Source organism: Lithobates pipiens, unplaced genomic scaffold (assembly GCF_037356315.1).
Source record: "Lithobates pipiens isolate NorthernLeopardFrog02 unplaced genomic scaffold, aLitPip1_a1.2 Scaffold_3, whole genome shotgun sequence".
Classification (NCBI taxonomy): domain Eukaryota; kingdom Metazoa; phylum Chordata; class Amphibia; order Anura; family Ranidae; genus Lithobates; species Lithobates pipiens.
Genome location: NW_027507790.1, coordinates 46,008,583 through 46,033,130, shown reverse-complemented (window position 1 = coordinate 46,033,130; position 24,548 = coordinate 46,008,583). Strand labels below are relative to the sequence as shown.

Sequence of the window (24,548 nt, the reverse complement as noted above, 5' to 3'; positions counted from 1 at the left end):
AACAATTTTTTTTAGGTGCACTCCCGCTTTAAGGTGTTTTTATACTTTTGGAGGCTCTGTCTCAATTTCTATTCCACATGTGGAGAGTGTCTTTATTAGCCGCTAGTCATCCGCCAGGCTGTCATATGATGGCCAGGCAGCGTGGCTCTCGTTCTGGGAGGGCGTCATATGACACCCCTACATTTAAACAGGGTATGCACGCGATCGTGTGCGAGCATCTTTGTTCATTCGGTGGCGTGTGTGTCACAGAGACACCGCTCGCCAACAAGGGGGGTGAACAGCCATTGGGTATGGCTGTTTATCATGTGATCGGCCGTGATGAAGTCCATATGAATACCTGTCAGTCCATATGAGTGCCTGTCACAGTTCATCTGAGTACCCGAGTACCTGTCACAGTCCATCTGAGTACCCGAGTACCTGTCACAGTTCATCTGAGTACCCAAGTACCTGTCACAGTTCATCTGAGTACCCGAGTACCTGTCACAGTCCATCTGAGTACCCGAGTACCTGTCACAGTTCATCTGAGTACCCAAGTACCTGTCACAGTTCATCTGAGTACCCGAGTACCTGTCACAGTTCATATGAGTACCTGAGTACCTGTCCCAGTTCATCTGAGTACCCAAGTACCTGAGTACCTGTCACTGTCCATATGAGTACCTGAATATTTGTCACAGTCCATATGAGTATCCAAGTACCTGAGTACCTGTCACAGTCCATATAAGTACCCAAGTACCTGAGTACCTGTCACAGTTCATATGAGTACCAAGAACCTGAGTAACTGTCACCGCCCTTCATAGTACCCGAATAGCAGTCACCAGCCCATCAGAGTACCCGAGTATCTGTCACCAGGCCATCAGAGTACCTGAGTACCTGTCACCAGGCAATCAGAGTATCCGAGTACCTGTCACAAGGTCATCAGAGTAACCAAGTACCTGTCATCAGCCCATCAGAGTAGCCGAGTACCTGTCACCAGCCCATCAGAGTACCCGAGTACCTGTCTGCAGCTCATCAAGTTACCTGAGTACCTGTCTCCTGCCCATCAGAGTATCCAAGTACCTATCTACAGCCCATCAGAGTTTCCGAGTACCTATTTGCAGCCCATGCTTCATAGAATATACGTTGGGGTGTTTGCTTTTCAAAATGGGGTAATTTTGTTGGTAAATCCACTGGGCTGGTGTTTAAGGACCTTCAAAACTGTGACAGGTAGGAATGAAATGAGATGTGTAATTTATGCTCCTAGAACGCCTGAAGGTACTACTTCAATGTTGGGCCTCTGTATGTGGCCAGGCTGTGTAAAAGTCTCACATGTGGTATCTCCATACTTGGGAAGAGTAGCAGAATGTATTCTGGGGTGTCATTTTTGCTATATACATGCTATGTGTTAGAAATATCTTATAAATTGACAACTTTGTGTAAAAAAAAAATGCACATTTTCCAAAAACTTATGGAAAAAAATTAAATTCAAAAGACTCATAATGCCTCATAGATTATATGTTGGGGTATTTGCTTTCCAAAATGGGGTCACTTTGTGGACAATTCCATTGTCCTGGTGCTCCAAGGCCTTCAAAAGTGTAGTAGGTGACTCTAAGATTTGAACATAAGGGACGTGTTCTTCATAAGGAAAACCAAAAAGAGTAGATAGAGATAAATTAATGGGAATTTAACAGTCCAAAATGTTGTAGGTCTACCCATCAAGGAAAAAAAATGCACCTTCTTTTTAACAGAATAGTTTTTTTTAACTATGAGAGCTGTGCTGGGTGCATTCATTGTAAGATTAAAATGATATTAAAGGTTCTTTTTTTTTAAATAACAAACATGTTATACTTATCTGCTCTGTACAATCACACATAGAGCCTTGGCTTGGCCTGCTCCCCACTCTCTCCTCATTGGTTCCTGCTGTTGTGTCTCAGCCAATAAGGACAAAGAGACCCGGGACAGCCAAGGCTCCTTTGCACATTGATGGATCAAGAAGAGGCTCAGGTGAGAATTGGGGGCTGTGTGAGGGGTGGCACACAGAAGGATTTTAAATTCCATGCATAGAACACCTGAAGGTAAAAAAACCTTCAGCCTTTACAACCACTTTAAAAAAGGTATGGCTACCAGTATGTAGGTAAAACAACTAGAACATTAGCAAAACTAATTAGCAAATATATACAGTATATAACATCAATAGAGAGGCTATAGGAGTCACAGATTAATTATTCTTGAGAGATTGGTATATAGACTAGTGTAGAGGTGTAGCTTGAAGCTTGTGGGCCCTGATGCAAAAGTTGATCCCCCCCCCCCCCACTACCACCCACAACCTCCACCGTGTGTGCAGATACACCCACCGCACTCCAAGATACTCAAAGTGGCTTAAGAGTTTATAGTTCCTAGAGTTCCTCCTTACATTAGAGGACAGGGATCACCACTGGAGAATCAGAGGACAGGGATCACCCCTGGAGAATCAGAGGACAGGGATCACTGCTGGAGAATCTATTTGCAGAAGCACCCGGAGTAAACGTCTTTAAGTGCCAATTTTTGGATTTACTATATCCGGCCGTCCTGTAGAAAATAGGGGTTCAATGTGTTTTTTTGGCCCTTCTTTGTTGATCTCATGGCGAATGCACCCGCTACCTGAACAATTTTGTATTAAAAAATAGTGATACAATATCCCTGATGAAGATTTTAACCGTTTCGCGACCGTTTCGCGACCAGCGCACGCCGATGTACGTCGGCAGAATGGCACGGGCAGGCAACTGGGAGTAACTGTACGACCCTTTAAATTTGCCGTCCTGCCATCGCGAGTGTGCTGCCGGTGGCACGCTCGCGTGCTGGTTGGAACCCCTGTTAGTCCGGTCTGCGGACTCGATCGCCATGGGCATACCCGCAATCGCCTCACGGGGCGGCTGAACGAGGAAATGCTGTTGTAAACAGCATCTCCCCATTCTGCCTAGCAACTAGTGATGCTGATCTCTGCTCCATGTGATTGGAGCAGAGATCAGTGTTCACTAAATTAAAGCCCAGCCCCCAACAGTTAGTAACACACACCTAGGAACACTTGACCCCTACACTGCCACCCACTGGTTAACCCCCACTGCCAGTGTCATTTACACAGGAATCACTGCATTTATATAGCAGTGATTGCTGTATAAATGACAATGGTCCCAAAAATGTGTCAAAAATGTCCAATGTGTCCGCCATAATGTCGCAGTCACAATAAAAATCGCTGATCGCCGCCATTATTAGTAAAAAAAAAAAAAGATTAATAAAAATGCCATAAAACTATCCCCTATTTTGTAAATGCTATAACTTTTGCGCAAACCAATCAATAATCACTTATTGCGATTTTTTTTACCAAAAATATGTAGAAGAATATGTATCGGCCTAAACTGAGGGAAAACATTTTTTTTATATATTTTTGGGGGATATTTATTATAACAAAAAGTAAAAAATAATACGTTTTTTTCAAAATTGTCGCTTTATTTTTGTTTATAGCGCAAAAAATAAAAACCGCAGAGGTGATCAAATACCACCAAAAGAAAGCTCTATGTGTGGGGAAAAAAAGGACGTCAATTTTGTTTGGGAGCCACGTCGCATGACCGCGCAATTGTCAGTTAAATCGACGCAGTGCCGAATCGCAAAAAGTGGTCTGGTCTTTGACCAGCAAAATAATCCGGGCCATTGAAACACGTTTGATTAACCACTTTCAGACCGGACCATTTTGCTGGTAAATGACCAGAGGTCTTTTTACACTTTGGCACTGCGCTGCTTTAACTGGTAATTGCGCGGTCATGCAATGTTGTACCCAAACAAAATTTGCGTCCTTTTCTTCCCACAAATAGAGCTTTCTTTTGATGGTATTTGATTGCCTCTGCGATTTTTATTTTTTGCGATATAAACGTAAAAAGACCGCAAATTTTGAAAAAAAATGATATTTTCTACTTTTTGTTATTAGAAAAATCCAATAAACTCAATTTTAGTCATACATTTAGGCCAAAATGTATTCAGCCACATGTCTTTGGTAAAAAAAAAGTCAATAATTGTATATTTATTGGTTTGCGCAAAAGTTGTCACATCTACAAACTAAGGTACGTTTTCTGGAATTTACGCAGCTTTTAGTTTACGACTGCCTATCTCATTTCTTGAGGTGCTAAAATGACAGGGCAGTACAAAACCCCCCCAAATGACCCCATTTTGGAAAGTAGACCCCCTAAGGAAATTGATAAGAGGCATGTTGAGCCCATTGAATATTTTATTTTTTTGCCTCAAGCGATTGAATAATGACAAAAAAAAAATTTTTTTTTTTTTTTTACACAAAGTTGTCACTAAATGATATATTGCTCACACATGCTATGGGCGTATGTGAAATGACACCCCAAAATAAATTCTGCTGCTTCTCCTGAGTACGGGGATACCACATATGTGGGACTTTTTGGGAGCCTAGCCGCGTACAGGGCCCCGAAAACCAAGCACCGCCTTCAGGCTTTCTAAGGGCGTAAATTTTTGATTTCACGCCTCACTACCTATTACAGTTTTGAAGGCCATAAAATGCCAAGATGGCACAAAACCCCCACAAATGACCCCATTTTAGAAAGTAGACACCCCAAGCTATTTGCTGAGAGGCATGTTGAGTCCATGGAATATTTTATATTTTGCCACAAGTTGCGGGAAAATTACAAACTTTTTTTTTTTTTTTTTTTTTTTCACAAAGTTGTCACTAAATGATATATTGCTCATGCATGCCATGGGCATATGTGAAATGACACCCCAAAATAAATTCTGCTGCTTCTCCTGAGTACGGGGATACCACATATGTGGGACTTTTTGGGAGCCTAGCCGCGTACGGGGCCCCGAAAACCAAGCACCGCCTTCAGGCTTTCTAAGGGCGTAATTTTTTGAGTTCACTTCTCACTACCTATTACAGTTTTGAAGGCCATAAAATGCCAAGATGGCACAAAACCCCCACAAATGACCCCATTTTAGAAAGTAGACACCCCAAGCTATTTGCTGAGAGGCATGTTGAGTCCATGGAATATTTTATATTTTGCCACAAGTTGCGGGAAAATTACAAACTTTTTTTTTTTTTCACAAAGTTGTCACTAAATGATATATTGCTCACGCATGCCATGGGCATATGTGAAATGACACCCCAAAATAAATTCTGCTGCTTCTCCTGAGTACGGGGATACCACATATGTGGGACTTTTTGGGAGCCTAGCCGCGTACGGGGCCCCAAAAACCAAGCACCGCCTTCAGGCTTTCTAAGGGCGTTACAGTTTTGAAGGCCATAAAATGCCAAGATGGCACAAACCCCCCCCCCCCCAAATGACCCCATTTTAGAAAGTAGACACCCCTAAATTTAGGGGTACACTAGTGAGACTAGGTAATAAATGGCGGGTGCCCTGAAACTATAAAAAAATAACTAACCAACCAGCGTCACCTGTAACAGTTATATGGTGATCACTGGTGAAAGGGTTAACTAGGGGGCAATCAGGGGGCTTTATGCGGTAGTATATGGGGGTCCCTGGCGCTATAAAAAGCTGCGGCGAACCTAAATGCCTACCTGCCTAACTAGCGTCACCTGTGACACTAATACAGCGATCAGAAAAACGATCGCTTATTAGGCTGGGTTCACACTGGAGCGATGCGGGAACGCCACGAATGCGCGGCGGGTTCCCGCATCGCATGCCTCCCGGCGGCAGTTCACACTGCCCTATGCGAACTGCTGGGAGTGTCAGTGAAATGTTAATGACACCCCCAGATCAGTTCGCATATCGCAGTGCGATCTGCAAACTTGGATCGCATGGTGTGAACACCCATGCGATCCGATTCTGCTGCGGACCAAAAAAAGGGTCCCGTGCGAGTTTGCGGCGGGTGCGGCGGGTGCGACACGAATTCAGCCATACTATCTGTATAGCTGAACTCGAATCGCACAGAGATCGGATGTGATTTGCACTGCAGTGCGGTGCGAATCACATCCGTTCTCATAAACCGCTGCAATGTGAACCCAGCCTTAGTGACACTGGCGACGGGGGGTGATCACGGGGTTAAACCTTTATTGGGGGGGTTAGGGGGGTACCTTAGAACTAAAGGGGGCTAACCCTAACTGCCCTAACAGTTATTAGTCACAAATGACACCTGCCGGGTGATCAGGGGGTTAAACCTTTATTAGGTAATAAATGGCGGGTGCCCTGAAACTATAAAAAAATAACTAACCAACCAGCGTCACCTGTAACAGTTATATGGTGATCACTGGTGAAAGGGTTAACTAGGGGGCAATCAGGGGGCTTTATGCGGTAGTATATGGGGGTCCCTAGCGCTATAAAAAGCTGCGGCGAACCTAAATACCTACCTGCCTAACTAGCGTCACCTGTGACACTAATACGGCGATCAGAAAAATGATCGCTTATTAGGCTGGGTTCACACTGGAGCGATGCGGAAACGCCGCGAATCCGCGGCGGGTTCCCGCATCGCATGCCTCCCGGCGGCAGTTCACACTGCCCTATGCGAACTGCTGGGAGTGTCAGTGAAATGTTACTGACACCCCCAGATCAGTTCGCATATCGCAGTGCGATCTGCAAACTCGGATCGCATGGTGTGAACACCCATGCGATCCGATTCTGCTGCGGGCCAAAAAAAGGGTCCCGTGCGAATTTGCGGCGGGTGCGGCGGGTGTGGCGGGTGCGGCGGGTGCGGCGAATGGCTGAACTCGAATCGCACAGAGATCGGATGTGATTTGCACTGCAGTGCGGTGCGAATCACATTCGTTCTCATAAACCGCTGCAATGTGAACCCAGCCTTAGTGACACTGGCGACGGGGGGTGATCACGGGGTTAAACCTTTATTGGGGGGGTTAGGGGGGTACATTAGAACTAAAGGGGGCTAACCCTAACTGCCCTAACAGTTATTACAGTCACAAATGACACCAATGCAAAAAAAAAAAAAAAAAAAAAAAAAATGACATTGGTGTCACTGTGACTGGGGGGCAGGGGTAATTGGGGGGGTGATCGGGGGGTAAAGGGGGGGTGTGAGTGTGCCTGGCATGTTCTACTGTGTGTGGGATGTGTTGGTGCAACTCACTGATCCGCTCTCCTCCGTGTCGGAACGAAAAATACCGACACGGAGGAGAGAATACATCACTTCCTCTCCTGTGTTTACATTACAGGAGAGGAAGTGATGTCACCGGGGATTTCCATTCGTCGGGAGCGATCGCGAGGGGGTGGCCATGAATGAATGGCCGTCCCCTCGTCCGGGATCGCTCCCGAACGAAAACCGACCGCCGCAGGCACCGGGCGGGGGCCCGATCGGGCCCCCGACCCGCGGGAGGCAAAGGACGTACATGTATGTGCTTATGCCTGCCCGTGCCATTCTGCCGACGTACATCGGCGTGCGGCGGTCGGCAAGTGGTTAAAGTATCGCTTTATCTTTATCTTGTTCTCAACATACAATGTTTTAATAATCACATGTCATATGTTTGAAATTTCTATGGAACTTTTTTTCTCTATTTTGTACAATAAATGAATTTAAAAAGAAACTTTTTTATTACCTTAAAAATCCCACAACAGAGGTTTCTCTTATTGTTAAGCCCCATACACACTATCAGATTGTCTGCTGAGTTTTTCCTTCAGATTTACCAAAACCATGTAGTAGAAGGGCCTGCCTTATTGCATACACATTGAAACTCCTAAGGTTTGACCTCATATTACATGGTTTTGGTAAATCTGAAGGAAAAACTCAGCAGACAATCTGATAGTGTGTACGGGGCTTAAAAGTTACAAGGGATGGTGGCAATTACAGGCCCAATCACATGAGTCTCCTTTTTGATTATGTTGCTGTTCTGACCTGTGAAATCCCTTGGTCGGAATGGCAGTGTAGTTGCAGTAGGCATACACCCTATGCAGATCACAACTGACTGGCTGTGTTGTAAAGGAATGTGATTTTAGCCCTGTGGAGAAGGAGCAGTATAGAGTGCTGTACTGGGAAAGAAGCTCAGCAGCAGGCATAGCATCCAGGGCGAAGGGAGTAGTCAGGGGGTTTTAGGTGGTGAAACTTAGACCTGGGGGTGCAAAGCCATGTGACACGTGTTCGTGTCTTTTCCCCAGTTGTCAGGAGGGTGGGGGAAGCAGACATCCCTGGGTGGGGGGGGGGGGGGGGGGTTTACACAGAATCCCAGCTATTGACTAGAAGGCATTGGTTCGGTTACCATTCCATGTTGTTAGCACACAGGACAGACACTTCCACATCCTGGGCTGTTCTCACCCCATACTCCTCTTCATTCAGGAAATGGATCACAGCCTCTCCCCAGCCAATGAGAACAGAGGGGTTTGGACTGTGGAAGGCAAAGTGAAAGCCCAGTACTGGAGCATGGCTGTGGGTCCCTAGGGCAGATCAGAGCTGGACTTTTTGGAGGCTATGATAATATGACAGGGAGGCTGCAGGGGCCCCCTGGAGCTAGGGGCAGGGTTGCAATTATGACCCCTGCAACCCCTTATGCTATGCCCATGGACTAGTGTGATTATGAGTGCCCTATCTCTTGACAAATCCCATTTCCGATGAAACGTGTCAGAAGAAGGGTCCTAGATACACAACGCCAGCAATCTCATAACTGATTGTGATCTCTGCCTGTGGCTAATAAAGAGCCAAAGTACTGAGATGTATCTGGGGTCCATTCAGAGCTATTAGCAGCAAGACTGCTAATCGTGTGCTATGGCTATGTGATCGATAAAGGTGATATCAACAATTAAACATTCCTCATAACAGCAGCAGACCTTAAGGTCTCATTCACACAGGCATAGATAGCTGTCCATACACTATTTTGAAAGGCGATCTTTGCCCGCACAGGATGTGCAGGAGTTTTATTATTATTATTATCGATTTATATAGCACCAACAGTTTACACAGCGCTTTACAATGTATAGGGGGGACAACACAATTACAGTACAATACAAAAGGTACAGGAGGGCCCTGCTCGTAGAGCTTACATTCTAAAGGGAGGGGGGTGGTGGTACAAAAGGTAATAGCTGCAGAGAATGATTTGATGGGGATGTCTGCAGATTATTAATCTGTAGGCAGCCCCAATCATGCCAATTTGGTAGCAGGTGAGTTACCGGGTGCATTTATTTAAGGACATGAACTCAGCTGTCAGATCAGGAACAGTGTCTGTGTCTATGCAGTTTCTGCATCCCAATAGGCATGAATGGGACTGCCTGCACGAAGATGCATAAAACACCTCACCTATGTATCTGGTGCGGCCAAAGATGGCCCTTCAAACTGATGTATGGATAGGTAGGCCTGTGTAAATGGGGCCTAAATCTCACAAGGTCAACATTCTCTGGTGAGTCAGTGTGGTGCAGCACTGGTTGTTTAATCAATCACCTGTACTTGAATTGGATTCACTATATGGTGTCTCAGAAGGAGTTAAAGAACACAAAATGCTATTCAATTAGGATTTTTTTTTGTTATGTTACAATTTATATTTTGGTGTTTGTAATACTTTTTCACACTGATAGGTTTATTGGTGTAATCTATCACTGTTATCTATCACTGTTATTGGTTGTGCTTATAATATATTATTTGATTTATTTTTACTAATAGCAAGATTTTTTTTTCTTTTTGAGGGAGAAACAGCACAAGGGAGAAACAGCACTAGGAGCCCATCAGTTGTTCTGCAGTGCAAAGAGCATGCTGATAGGATGACAGAGCAGAGGACCAGAAATATGAGTGCACCAGTCTGCTGCTTTTCCTTTCAGTATTCTGTGAAAGGCTTTTACAAGACCTGTAATGCCATGCACACACGATCGGACTATCCGGTGGACAAACCGCCGGACTTTGAAGCGGAGGTCTGCCGGACTTTCCGAACGAATGGACCTGCCCACACACGACCGGACTTTTCCGGCGGACTAGGTCTGGCGGACTTTTTAAATGAACGGACTTGCCCACACACGGAGGAAAGTCCGTTCATTTTGAACGCGGCTCCAGGTAGACGGAACTAGCGAAGGAGGTCAATGTCGCCGCCTTCATCGGCGAGATTGACACGTCGCTGACCCCGTCACCTGGTATGGACTTAAAGGGGAAGCCCCACCCTATGAAAAAACGGTGTGAGGTTCCCCCCTAAAGTCCATTACAGACACTTATCCGAGCACGCAGCCCGGCCGGTCAGGAAAGGGGGTGGTGATGAGCGAGTGCCCCCCCTCCTGAGCCGTACCAGGCCACGTGCCCTCAACATAGGGGGTGATTTAGGGAAGGGGAGCCCTGCGGCCACCCTCCAGTACTGTGACATCATAAGGGGGCGGGGTCACCATGGGACATTACCCTGTGACCCCAGCCCCTTGTCCCTATATAAGTCGCCACACAACGCGTCCCTGTCATTGCGTCTAGAGAGAGCGTCGACTCAACATCTCAAGGAAGAAGAAGAGAAGAAGTGAAGGTGGCGATGGCAACAGAAGACTGGGCCACCGATAGTAAAAGAGCTGGAAGAAGAAAGCGGAGGCCCGGCAAGAAGACCCGAAGAAGGGGACAAGACCCCCGAAATCGGAAGAAGAGGCGGCGGCCGCGACAGAAGACCGGGCCACCACTAGTAAAAGAGCTGGAAGAAGAAGGCGGAGGCCCAGCAAGAAGAACCGAAGAGGGGGACAAGACCCCAGAAAAGGGGGGCAAGACCCCCGAAGTTGGAAGAAGACCCCTGGACGGCGGCCACAACGAAGAAGAAAGCCAGGCTCCTCCGCTAGTAAAAGAGCTAGCAAACAAGCAGACGATAGCAGAGGAGTCCAGCGAGAAGACCCCCTAAGACGGAAGACCACCGGAGCTGTGCAATAAATTATTTTAAAAACATGTGTTGTGTTTTTCTTTACACTTTTTTTCCACCAGGTGAATGGGTAGGGGTACATGGTACCCCAATACTCATTCACGTAGGGTGGGAAGCCGGTATCTGGGGGCCCCCTTATTAAAGGGGCACCCAAATTCCGATAAGCCCCCTGCCCGCAGACCCCGACAGCCAACGGCCAGGGTTGTCGGGAAGAGGCCTTTGTCCTCATCAACATGGGGACAAGGTGCTTTGGAGTGGGGTGGCTGCAGGGCCCCCCTTCCCCAAAGCACCCCCATGTTAAGGGCATGTGGCCTGGTACGGCTCAGGAGGGGGGGGCACTCGCTTGTCCCCACCCCCTTTCCTGACCGGCCAGGCTGCGTGCTCAGATAAGGGTCTGACATGGACTTTGGGGGGACCCCCACGGTGTTTTTTCGGCGTAGGGCTTCCCCTTTAAGTCCATACCAGGTGATGGGGTCGATGAGGTGTCAATCTCGCCGATGGAGGCAGCAACATTGACTTCCAGCACTAGTTCCATCTACCTGGAGCCATGTTCAAAATGAACGGACTTTCCTCCGTGTGTGGGCAAGTCCGTTCATTTCAAAAGTCCGGCAGACTAGCACACAGACGGCCGGATTGTCCGCCGGACTGCCGAGTCCAGCAGAAAATTTTGAGTCAAAACTTCTTTCTAAGTCCGCCGGACTTTTGGAAAGAAAAAGTCAGACGGAGCCCACATACATGGGCGGAGTGTGATCAGACTATCCGGCGAACTTGGTCCGGCGGACCAGAGTCCGCCGGACCAAGTCCACCGGATAGTCTGATCGTGTGTACGTGGCATAAGTGTCACTTTACAGCAGTAGAGCAAAACCAGACACAAATGAAATCCAGAGAGTGGTCAGGCAGGCAGAGATCAAACACGAGCTGGCGAAGATGTGCAAAATCAGCAGGCTAGAGAGTGGTCAAGAATTCAGGCAGTAGTTCATAGACGGTAAGAGTCATGGAGCTATCAATACACCCAGGGAGCTAATCCACACAAACGGACACTGAGTAACAGGAAGTGCTGCTATGTATGGACTGCTTTATTATACATTGTCTGCAGTTGGCAGCAGGTGGGGCTAGTGAGTCCAAAGCAATGCATCAGGCTGGGAGAACATTGCGACAACTCCATAACTCCCCGTGGCACAACAGGTAAGGCTGCAGCTGTGGAACCAAGAACATACCATTTCAATAAAACCGAGGTACATGACAGGTCCCCCTCCTCAGTGGACTTCTCTGGGGGCGTAGCGAGGAAGGAGGCATGGAAGTCTCAAATAAAAGCAGGGGCATGCAAATCCTTGGCTGGAACCCAGGAGTAGTCTGTGACGGGATATCCTTTCCAATGAACCAGATGCTGTAGACCACGACCCGCCTTCTAAAATCCAGAATCTTAGAGACTTCAAACTCATGTTGTCTATCAACAAGAACAGGAGGAGGTAGCTGTCTAGTTCAGGAGTAACGATTGAAAATTGCTTCTTTGAGGAGAGAAACATGGAACACGGGATGTATCCGGAGAGAGGAGGGCAATTTCAACAGATAGGAGACTGGCCTGACTCAAGCAATTATTCTGTAAGGACCAATGAATCAAGGACCCAAATTGGTAGAGGGTTGTTTCAGTCTCATGTATTCGGTTGACGGCCAAACTCTGTCCCCCTCGAATATGGAGGTATATGGCATCTTCGTCTGTTAGAGAAAAGCGCATATTTGGCTGCTGACTTTTGTAGCAATAAGCAAATCTTTTCCCAGTGTAGCAGAATATTTTCTTGACCCGCTGATCTGCTGCTGGTACACTGGAAGAAGGTTGAAGTAGGGGAAAAGACTAAGGGTGATAGCCTAGGGCTGCGTAGAATGGCATAGTATGAAGAGCACTGTGCCAATGGGAGTTAAAGGTGAATTTAGCCAAAGGCAAATACTCAGACCAATTGGAGTGTAACGAGTTGACGTAATGTCAAAGACAGGTTTCAAGGGTCTGGTTCATGCTTTTGGTTTGACCATCTGTTTGTGGGTGATGTGCAGGGCAGGACTTAGGGTGGTGGGGGCCCCTGGGCTTGAGTCATTTTCGGGCCCTACCTTCTATACATTACCGTATATATTGGCGTGTAACACGCGCCGGTGTATAACACACGCTGACATATAACACACGCCGGCGTATAACACGCACCCCAAGTTTAAAACTTTTAGGAGGGAAGTTTAAGGAAAATCATTGTCCATCATTGCAGCCTTGTCAGTGTCATTTTCAGCCGTGTCCAGTGTAGCCTTGTCATTTGCAACCATGCACCATTGTCATTTGCAGCCTTGTCATTGCAGTCTTGAAGTTTAAAAATGGCATCATTGAGATACAGAATCTTGTGTATCTTTTCGGCTCTCGGGTCATCTTGGAGGCTCTCGGGTCCTCTCGGCGGCTCTTGGGTCCTCTCGGCAGCTCGAGGCACTCGGGTCCTCTCTGTGGCTCTCAGGTGCTCTTGGTGGCTCTCGGGTCCTCTCGATGGTTCTCGGGTCTTCTCGATGGCTCTCGGGTCCTCTTGGCGGCTCTCGGGTCGTCTTGGTGGCTCTTGGGTCCTCTCGGCGGCGCTTGGGTCCTCTCAGCGGCTCTCGGGTCCTCTCGGCAGCTCTTGGGTCCTCTCGCAGTCCCGAGCGGAGCCGAGAGTAGCCGAGTGTACTCAGCTCAGCTCACAGTCACGCCCAGTCCCTGTGTTATGTCTTTCATAGGGCTGGACTGGGCGTGACTGTGAGTGGAGCGGAGCCAAGTACACTCAGCTGTGTACCTCACCGGAGCCCACGGGGCCCCTTATTGGGCAGTGCTCATTGGCTTGAGCCCAGTCAAGCCCAATGGTAAGTCCGGCCCTGGTGATGTGAGGTAGAGAGTGAGAGCGTTGCTCCCAGTTTCTTACAAAATGCTCTCCAGAATCGGGAAACAAACTGAGAGCCACGGTCTGAGATGATATTGGTAGGTATGCCATGTTTCACAATATGGGAAAGGAAGAGGATAGACAGTGCTTCCGCTGTAGGTAATCCAGGGAGCGGTACAAAATTAGACATTAGACATATGACCCATATAGCAGTCATACCATCCGATTTGGGTGACTCTGTAATGAAGTCCATAGCCAAATGGGTCCAAGGCTGACGAGGTGCAGGAAGTGGTTGTACCAGCTCAGTAGGCAATGTGCGAGGTACTTTATTAGCAACACAAGTTGGTCAGGCAGCCACATAGTCGGTAACATTTTTTTTCATGTGAGACCACCAAACATAATGCTGCAAAGTCTTAAAAGTGATAGTAACACCAGGATGACCGGATACCAGATAACACTCCATCATTTGCCCAGCGGAGTACAGGTTTTCTGAGGCTGGTGGATATGAACAGGGGACCTTGTGGTATCTTCAAGCCTTGAGGAGCACTATTCTGGGTTTCTTGTAACTGATGGGAAAGAGCGTAGAGATCTGTGCAACATTTTTGTAAGGTGGGATTATATACTGCTTGTTAAATTGATCTTATTCAAAAGTAGCAAACTGTCTGGAAAGAGCATTGACTTTCTTGTTCTTATGCCCAGGGACATAAGAAAGAACAAAATTAAAATGGGAGAAGAACAGAGCCCATTGACCTTGACGTGAATTCAAACGTTTAGCAGTCTGAAGATACAGCAGATTTTTATGGTCAGTCAGAATAGAAAAGGGCTTGGGAGCCCCTTCCAGAAGATGTTGTCATTCAGACAATGCCTATTTGATAGCCAGTAGTTCTCGCTTCCCAACATCATAATTCATCTCTGCTGGAGAAAACTTTTTAATGAAAAACACCACTGGATGGATTCTATCGGACTTAGGTTGTCTCTGAGACAAAACGGCACCTGCTCCTACTTCAGAGGCATGAACCTCAACTTGGTACTGGAGATCGGGGGTTTGGATGCTGAAGAACTTGAACCTTGCTGAACATGCCTTTTAATTGCTGGAAAGCTGATTCTGCTTCTGAGGGCCACAATTTGCAATTTGTACCTTTCTTAGTCATAGCAGTAAGGGGGGGCGACAATGGAGGCAAAACCTTTGATGAAGTGCCTTTAGTAATTCGCAAACCCTAGAAAGCTTTGGTGCCTCCACATAGTGGTCAGTTGGGGCCATTGCAAGACAGCAGAACATTTTTGTGGGTCCGTTTGGAAACTGACAGCACTTATGATGTATCCAAGGAAAGGTATGTGGTTTTGATGAAAACTGCATTTCTCAATCTTAGCGTAAAGCTGGTTTTCTCTCAGTCGCTGTAATACTTGCTTTACATGTGAGATGTGCTCTAGGTGTGTCTTGGAAAAGATTAAAATGTCGTCCAAGTAAATAATCACAAAACTGTTGCTGAAATCCTGAAAGATGTCAGTCATGAAATGTTGGAAGACAGCAGGGTGTTACAGAGTCCAAATGGCATAACCAGATACGCAAAATGTACATTGCAAGTGTTGAATGGTATCTTTCACTCATCTCCCTCTCTAATTCTAATCAGATTATAAGCCCCTCTGAGGTCCAGTTTAGTGAAGATAACAGCTCCCTTAAGCAGATCAAACAATTCTAGAATAAGGAGCAAAGGATAGGAGTCTTTTGTGGTGATCTGATTTAGCCCTCTATAGTCTACGCATGGTCAAAGACCCCCATCTTTCTTTTCAACAAAGAAAAAACTTGCCCCTACTGGAGAAGAAGAGGGTCAGATAAAACCTCTCTTCAAGTTGTCCTTGACATATTCCTCCATGGACTTTTGTTCAGGCAGTGACAGGGGATAGGTCCTCCCTTTGGGAAGAGGTGCTCCAGGAATCAGATTAATCGCACAGTCAAAGGAACGATGTGGAGGTAAAGCTTCTGCCTTTTGCTTCCAAAATACATCTGCAAACCATGGTATTCACCAGGCAAGGTAGGAGGGATGGCCACGGAAGCCAACATTCAACCAGAAAGTCTTTTGGGTCAAGACAAACAGTTCAGATAACAGGAAAGCCCCCAAGAGGTTAGTTCTCCATTTACCCAATCAAAAGAAGAGTTGGGTTGTTGTAACCATGGGTAACCAAGGATAACCGGCAGAAGTGGGGAATCAATAAGAGACAGGACAATTTCCTCTTTGTAGAGTGTGCCTACCTGAAGGGTTATTATTGTAGTCTCAAACTGTACAAAGCCATCTCCCAACGGTTGTTCATTCAGGGTAGTGATGCTGAGAGGTCTAGACTTGGGAACAAAAATGGGATGTTGTTTTCCTTAGCAAAAGAGTAATCCAGGAATATGCCAGCGGCTCCAGAATCCACAAAAGCCTCACAGGAGACAAGTTTAGAGGCTAAATGTCAGATTGTGGGTACAGTAGTCTTGGTCTTAGAGGAAGTACTTGTAAGGTCTAACCCAGCTCCTCCAATACTGGTTAGACCCTGCCTTTTACTGGACGGGAAGGACAAACAGATAACAAATGTCCTTTAGGCCCACAGTAAAAGCATAGGCCCAATGCACGCCTCCTTTTTTTCTTTGACTCTGTTAGGTGGAGGCTGCTGACTTCCATGGGTTTCACAGGTGTCTTGGACTCAACTAAAATTTCAGATTCAGGCTGAGGTGGTGCTTGGAAGTTAGGGGCCAAACAGTAAACTGGCCTAGGAAGCTTGCGAGTTCTATGTATCTCCTTGCACCTTTCATTATACCGGACATCCAGATTAACACACAGCTCTATGGGGGAATCCCTATAGACCAATTTGTCCTTAATTCGATCTGTAAGACCTTTACAGAAAGCTGCATGTAATACCTTGAGTCACAATTAGTTTCAGCAGCTGGGGTACGGAGCCCAATAGCATACTGTGCCACAGTTCTAGTACCTGGCTGTATGTCCAAAAGTTAGCACTCAGCTGCAGAAACTCTATCTGGTTTGCCAAATACAGTCTGGAGAGAAGCCAGAAATCTGTCAGCATCTTTCAGCACAGGATCATTGCATTCCAGAGAGACCCATGCCTGGGCTTCCCAATGAAATCACAAATGTCACTTTGGCAGAAGTGCTGAGAGTCCCAGGGTTGTTGCGGAAATGCAAACGACAGACGTTTAAAAAACCTCTGCAGTCCTCAGTATCACAACCAAATTTTTCAGGCAAGGAAAGTTTGGGTGGCACAGAAGAGGCGGGTTGGATTGGAGCAGAAGTAGGAGCTGAAGTCTGGACAGGTGCAGAGAAATCAGGCAAAAAAGACTTAAAGTGGTTTTCCAGCCAAAATGTGACTTTTTAAATAAAAATAACCTATCATACACTTATCATACACAAGCTTAAAGCATTCTAGTAAAGTTAGTCTGTAAACAAAGGTCCGTTTTGTTAGGTTATTACAGCATTTTGTAACTTTATAAACTTGCAGCAGACCGTGGCCATCTTAGGTGTGGGCATCTGAAGCCAGACTGTATTTCTTCCTGGATCTCAGCCTTGCAAATCTCGCACATGCTCAGTGCTGCACAAGCAGTGAAATAGGTTTCAGGTCAGGTTTCCATAGCAACGGCAGTGCCAGAGGAAGTTGCCGCCCCTTAGCTATGCAAACCCCTCCTCCCTCCAGGAACCAGGAAATATACTGCATTTATAACAACAGACACCAGCAGCAAAAAGGTAAGAGGCTTAAAAATATACTAATTGTAAACTAAATCATTTGCTTCTGTGCAGATATATCTACATAACAAGAGATATATATCTTGTTTTATATATATATATATGTGTGTGTGTATGTATATAGCTATATAGATATATCTATATCTCTTGTTATACATGTATCTTATATATGTATCTCGTTATATATATATGTGTGTGTTTCTATCTCTCTCTCTCTCTCTCTCTCTCTCTCTCTCTCTCTTTTTTATATATATATATATATGTGTATATCAACACCCAGCGGCTACTTTTTTCTGTACAGCTTTTCATTAAAAAAATAATTGCAGCAACAAAATTAATATATGCGTTGTTCGATCACCACTTTGCTCACCCATTGCTGCCTGCCAGTCCCGCACTTACCCCATCCACGTCATGGCTACGGTGGCTTACCCCTGCATCTCCCCTGAGTCATGGCGTTTGCTGATTATCACGGCCAATCGGGTCTTAGGTAGGACTCCCACCCAGTTGTGTCTCAGAACCCTTTTCCCATGATTGACCAAGAGGAAATTAGTGTCACAATAACGATTTTAAATTTGCTAATGTCACACAAGTGGGTGGGCTTTGAGCACGGTGCTCTCTGCGCCATGGTCACCCTTTCTTGAAGCCTATTAGAGCCTTTGGGCTCTAATCCAATGCTTACAAAAATAAACAACCCCACGTTGTAATGCATCCATCAACCTTCATGTAGATATAGGAGCATGGATATGGGGGTGTGGTGCGTTTGCCTCCATTATGGACCATTTGTTATGTGTGTGTTAAAATCCCTACTTCATATGTGAGTTCAGAGTTTTTAATGGTACAGATTTTAGAAAGGCAACATTTACTCAAATAACCACTATTTACAACCAAGGTATGCAGAATACCATCTCTTTATGCCCAACACATTGAAACTTCAAGCAGATGGGCTACAGCAGCAGAAAACCACACTGGGTGCCACTCCAGTCATCTAAGTACATGATGATATTGAGGCTACAGTTGTCACAGATTCACCAAATTTGGTCAATAGAAGATTGAAAAAATGTTGACTGGTCCGATGAGTCTCATTTTCTGTTATAACATTCAGATGGTAGGGTTTTAAATTTGCATAAAAAAAAAAAAAGTGAAAGCATGAATCAATCCATCCTGCCTTGTATCACAGGGTTCAGGTTGGTGGTGGGGGTGTAATCAGGGCTGGTGCAAGAATTTTTGACACCCTAGGCGAAACCTCATTTTGCTGCCCCCCCCCCCCCCATTGGTTCTGCCCATGGCTCCACTGCCTTTGCAATATGTGACCCGCCCGACCATTACACACACACACTGACCCACCTACCTGACACATACACTGACCTACCTGACCATTACACACACACACACTGACCCACCTACCAGACACATACACTGACCTACCTACCTATTACACATACACTGACCCACCTACCTGACCATTACACACACACACACACACTGACCCACTTACCTGACACATACACTGATCTACCTGACCATTACACACACACACACACACACACACTGACCTACCTACCTGACACATACACTGACCTACCTGACCATTAAACACACACGCACTGACCTACCTACTTGACCATTACACACACTGACCCACCAACCTGACACATACATTGACCTACCTGACCATTACACATACACTGACCCACCTACCTGACACACACACACATACACTGACCTACCTGACCATTACACACACACACACACTGACCCACACACTGACCTACCTGACCATTACACACACACACACACTGACCTACCTACCTGACACATACACTGACCTACCTGACCATTACACACACACACTGACCCACACATTGAGCTACCTGACCATTACACATACACTGACCCACCTACCTGACACACACACACATACACTGACCTACCTGACCATTACAAACACACACACACATACTGACCTACCTAGCTGACTTCTTATTTCCTGCACTACTCTTCCCCCCCCCCCCTCCACAGCTCGCTGTAGATAGTGATCCTCCCTCCTCCTTACTTCTGCTTCATCGATCATTACATCCGGGGCTCTCCTCAGCACTGGGCGGTGTTGCTCTGGTGTCGGCTAACAGATGCTGCACCTCTCGATGCTCTGTTCTCCACCGAACCCCCGCCCCTCCTCCCCACACACACACACACTGCTGTGAGCTTTTACTCTGTGAAGACATTGGGGGATTGGAGGCATACAGAGGTTGTGGCTGCGCCCTGGGGGGTAGTGCGCCCTAGGCGACTGCCTACTCCGCCTAGTGGTAGCACCGGCCCTGGGTGTAATGGTGAGGGGTATATTTTCCTTGCCACACTTTGGACCCCTTAGTACCAATTGAGTATCATTTAAACACCACGGCCTACCTGAGTATTGTTGCGGACCATGTCCATCCCTTTATAGCTGCAGTGTCCCCATCTTCTGATGGCTCCTTCCAGTTCTACACTCAAAACGGTGCTGTGAAAGCTGTACATAATAAAGTGTCCAGTATGTATGTATTTATACCTATACACAAACACTTTTTGTGGTTCATTATATGTGCGTTACTATACATATTATGTGTGTACATATATAAGTTTTTTCTTTACTAACTATACAAAATATAATTTTAGTTATTTCTCATTTAACCCAATTTATAATTTTTTGTGATCTAATAATTTTTTTTTATTCTTACATCTAACAGATCTTACTGATAAAAAATAATGGTAAGTAACTTTTTAAATTTCAAAAACAAACTTACGTTTATAATGTAAAAGTTACATGTCTCTACTTCGTATTGTAGTCATGCATGAGCTTGTTTGGCTGTGCTTCTCCCGTTTTCAGCTGGTCTGAAGTCCGCTCTCTGCTGACATCACACAGATCAGTCCAGGCACCGTGTCATCTCGACTCTGGAAGTCTGGATGCGCCAGGTGCTTGGACTGCGAGCCATCTCAGTGGAGAACTGCTGAGTGACAGGCAGCAGCTCTCCGATTGGCTTGGTTCTCACGGATCCCCTTTGGCGATGTTTGATCGCTCTATTCTCAGTGCAAGGCTCCGGTGGACAGATGCAGCATCGGTCACATGCTGCATCCACCTTGGTAAGTATAACGTACAAAAAAAACCACCACAATTCTCTTTTAATGTTTTTTTCAGTGTGTGCCAAAAAATAAATGTAAAATCCACAGCTACAAATACAGTAGCTGGTGACTTAATCTATGGACACTTACCTGTCCAGTGAGGCTGCAATGTCTTTTCAGATCAGCTGTTGGTAGCTGCCGCCACCATGACCAGTATGAGAAACTGGCATTGAATCCATTGGGATTCATGGTCATATCCCTAATGTGCAAGCGCAAATCATGATGCACTCTCCAAATGTCATGGGGGCAAAGGAGGGAGGTTCTAACGTTTGATGTACCAAACATCGCCTATGTCAGATTGAAGTGTAAATATGTACCTGTCAAAAACAGTTGTGGGAAGGCAGATAAGTGTAGCTATAACTCCAATTGGAGCCTTGCAACTTCACAGCTAGTTTCCCAATGTGCATGCTTAAACCGTGTTGCGCTTTGACAATGGAAATGTTGCATGTAAAGGAGGAAGGGGGAGACAAATCTATTGGACAGACCATTTCTCGTACCAATGTTGACTGTGAAGTGTGGTCAAGGAAGCAAGACAGTTAATTCGTTGTTTGATTTAAAAAGCCCTCATTTTATTGGCGTAGGTATCTAAGGGATGGGGTAGGTGAGAATACAGGAGGACATTGGATAGGGGGGGTTATTTTCTGAAGGCATTCCTGTAGGCATTACAAGTGCAATCTCTAAGTGTGTGTGTGTGTGTGTCCATAAAGAATTGTAAAATTGACAATGCTCTTGATAAGTAGAAAATATCTTTTAATGTAAAAAAATTATTATTAAAGCATGGTGCAATACTGCCTCAGATTGAAGTTGAAACCCCCTCTGTTAGCAACTACATGGGAGAGTGTAAGCATTATTAGAAATAGCTTGAGGTATCATGAAGTGTAACGTGTAATTATAAAATTAAATAAAAAAAGAACCATGATGAATTACTATCAAACATTATTTATTTAAATTAAAATAAAAAACATCTTTCTTTAAATACATTTTTGCCAAACAAGAATAAATATTAAATAAAAATTCGTAATAAAATTGATTTTATTTATTAACCTATAAAGGATAAATAGGTAAAGAAAATATTTTTTGGTTTATGCTACAGAGACAAATGTTGCTTGAGGAACTATGGTCACAATATACAGAGCCAGAAAACGATCCAGCGTTTCCATGTAATCCATTACAAAAGATTTTCATGCTTCAATCAACAGAAACTAAAGAGGAAGGTGAAACAGAACGTCTTGGGAATAGGAAATGGTGCAAGTGCAGAAAATGCATTCCAATATTACTGATAATCTATAAAAAAAGCCAAAAGAATAAAAAAAGTGATCTGTTGGCAGTGTATAAAAAAAATAATAATAATAAGCTGGTGTGGCGACATTCCTAGACTCCAGGACAGGTAAGTGTCCTAATATTAAAAATCTACAGCTGTAGTCTGTGTAGCTGCTGGCTTTTAGATTTCTGAAAAAGGTAGGCAGACCTACGATTTAACAAATTAAAAGTTCCAATATATAGTGAATTATTTGTTATGCAACTGTAATCATTTCTATTTATTTTTAAGACGATTGCGGAAGACAGCTTATAGAACGTTTACTGCATGGATCTATGGCTACTTGGGAAAGGGAAACCGGAGAGTCATCCCATCTTGTGCTGTTAATGCAGTACGAAACGCTTTGTTCCAGATCCCAACGATTCATATCGAATTCATGTATTCTAATGCTTATGAAGCCTCAGAACTGGCCTTAGAGTAACATTCAATTTAAATTATTTTATATAATTTTTTTTACATTATGTTAAAAATGTTATGAAAAAAAAATAAAAATAGTAAATCTGAATGAGAATATGTATACCTTTTTTCATTTTTTATTTTATACTTACAAGGTTGTTAGATACCACAAACCAGAAATGGATATCCTAGTTTAAATAAAACATATTCGGAATCGGTCTCCTCTCTTGTCTTCCAGTATCAAAGGTATAAATTGTTCAACCATTGGGCTGTGCATTCCAGCATTTCTGAAAGAAGTATAAAAATAAAAAAAATAAAAATGTAAACTCCATAAAAATTTGGAGAATTGTAATATAAGAGCACCTGGATCATAAATCAAAACGGTATTGTCTACAGGAGGGGTGGATCCAGAGCCTAGTCTCAGGAGGGGCACTGCCAGAAAATATGTTTTTTGGGGGTAAATTTATCAGGGAAATTGCTGGTGTTAACGATTCAATCATCACGGCGCCACGGTTGTTATGGTGTCAGGATGATTGAAGCACATTACTATTATTACATTGTTATAAAAGATTAAATGGTTCAACTTACCATAATGCAGAATCAGTGGGAGCCCTGAGCGTGTCACCTGCTGCTGTCACCTGCCATTGCGGATTGTCACTTGCCACGTCGCCTGTCACCAGATGCAGATTGTCACGCCACCAGATGCAGATTGTCACTTGATACGTCACCAGATGCAGATTGTCACTCACCACGTCCCATGCCACACGTTGCAGAGTGTCACTTGCCACGTCACCTTTCACCAGCTGCAGATTGTCACATCCCATGCCACACAATGTGGATTGTCACTTGCCATGTCCCAGGCAGCAGATTACCAGTCAAGCAGCAGAGAGATGAAATAATCTCTCTGCTGCCGCGGCTGCCTGCACACTGCACAGTGAGGGCGGAACTGCAGGGACGCAGGGCAGGCGCCTGGCGGTGAGAGATATCATCTCTCTTCTCTCCTCCCGCCGACTCCCTAATTGGCCAGCAGTCACTCACATACTGTCAGTGAGCCGAGCCACCCACTGTCTCTCAACAGAGCCAGCCCGCCGGCTCTTACCCTCGGCGACACCTGCCCGCCCACTCACATTCTCGGAGGTGGCAATTTATTTTTATTTTTTTTAAGGAGTTTGGATTGCAGATAGGCTTGTGTAAGCAGATACAAGTCTGTTTACATATGCCGTTCTATAGAGGTGAATGGAGGGTCAGATTGGGTCCTCCTAAAAAACAGACAGGTAGACCCGATCAGACCAATCGTGTGAAAGGGGCTTAAGGCTGCTTTCACACGGATGCATTGCGTTTTTCTTACATCTTAACTGACCTTTATCTTCACTTCTTCCTCAGGATTCCTGCAGCTGGTTGTGGCTGTCCCCATGGTGGTATTAACTGGTGGCTGCTGCTGGCTGTCCTAAAGGGCTGGTACTTCGGACAGGTGCTGGTACTGCTGGCTGTTAGGTCTGATCACACCTATGGCATTTTAGTGCTTTTGCAGATTTGCTCTACAGAACGTGTTCCATTTCAATCCAATGCTAAATGGATGTGGTGTAATTTGCAAAAAGCACAAAAATGCATAGGTGTGAATCAGGCGTTACTGCTGCTGGGCACTGCCTGCTGATACCACTGGCTGGTACTGATGGTGGTTACTGCTGGTTTGGTACTGGTAATGCTGCTAAGTACTGGTGTCCAAATTGCGGGTTCCCATGCGTTAGTGTGACAGAAAACAGAAGCATGCTGCTGCTGTAGAGAGCAGAAGCGATGCTTCATGTCATAGGCAGGAGTACATTTGGTATCACTCCACCTGAGAAGGAGCCAGCTGGCTTCTCTAGCGACGGGGCTCCGTTCTTTGCGCTGATGCTCGGAGATGGAGGGTCGGGAACCTGCGATGCTTGGCATGCTGACCCGACATCTCAGAGCAAGACATGGCGGGCCACATCAGAGTGCCAGCGGTTGGGCACCCCTCGAATAGCCCATTGAGCTTATGCGTACAAAAAAAAAAAAAATTATAGTTATAGTTGTACACCACACACTTCTGTGATAAAAAGTATGCCCAGGTGCACAACAAAGACTAATAAATTTCCAACAAAAAATAAAGCTCCACTCACGATAGAGAGATTTATTTATTTCTTGCCTGATATAGAAATAATAAAATGTATGTATTCTTGATGTAACGTGAGTGTCAGATTAGACCTTAAATATAATCTTGACCTATAACCAATTATATTAAAAAAAAAAAAAAAAAACAC

At 45.3% G+C, this 24,548-nt stretch overlaps 1 protein-coding gene and 1 long non-coding RNA gene across 7 annotated transcripts in view; one reads left to right on the top strand and one right to left on the bottom strand.

Annotated features, from left to right (window-relative positions):
- LOC143940345 (immunoglobulin lambda-1 light chain-like) overlaps positions 1–24,548 on the bottom strand; it is an 860,309-nt gene that overhangs the window by 95,684 nt on the left and 740,077 nt on the right. The gene's annotated exons all lie outside the window — the stretch shown is intronic.
- On the top strand, positions 17,327–22,375 carry LOC143940344 (uncharacterized). Its single transcript, XR_013263852.1, has 3 exons — positions 17,327–17,399; positions 20,120–20,141; positions 21,646–22,375. It is a non-coding gene; the product is annotated as an uncharacterized LOC143940344 (long non-coding RNA).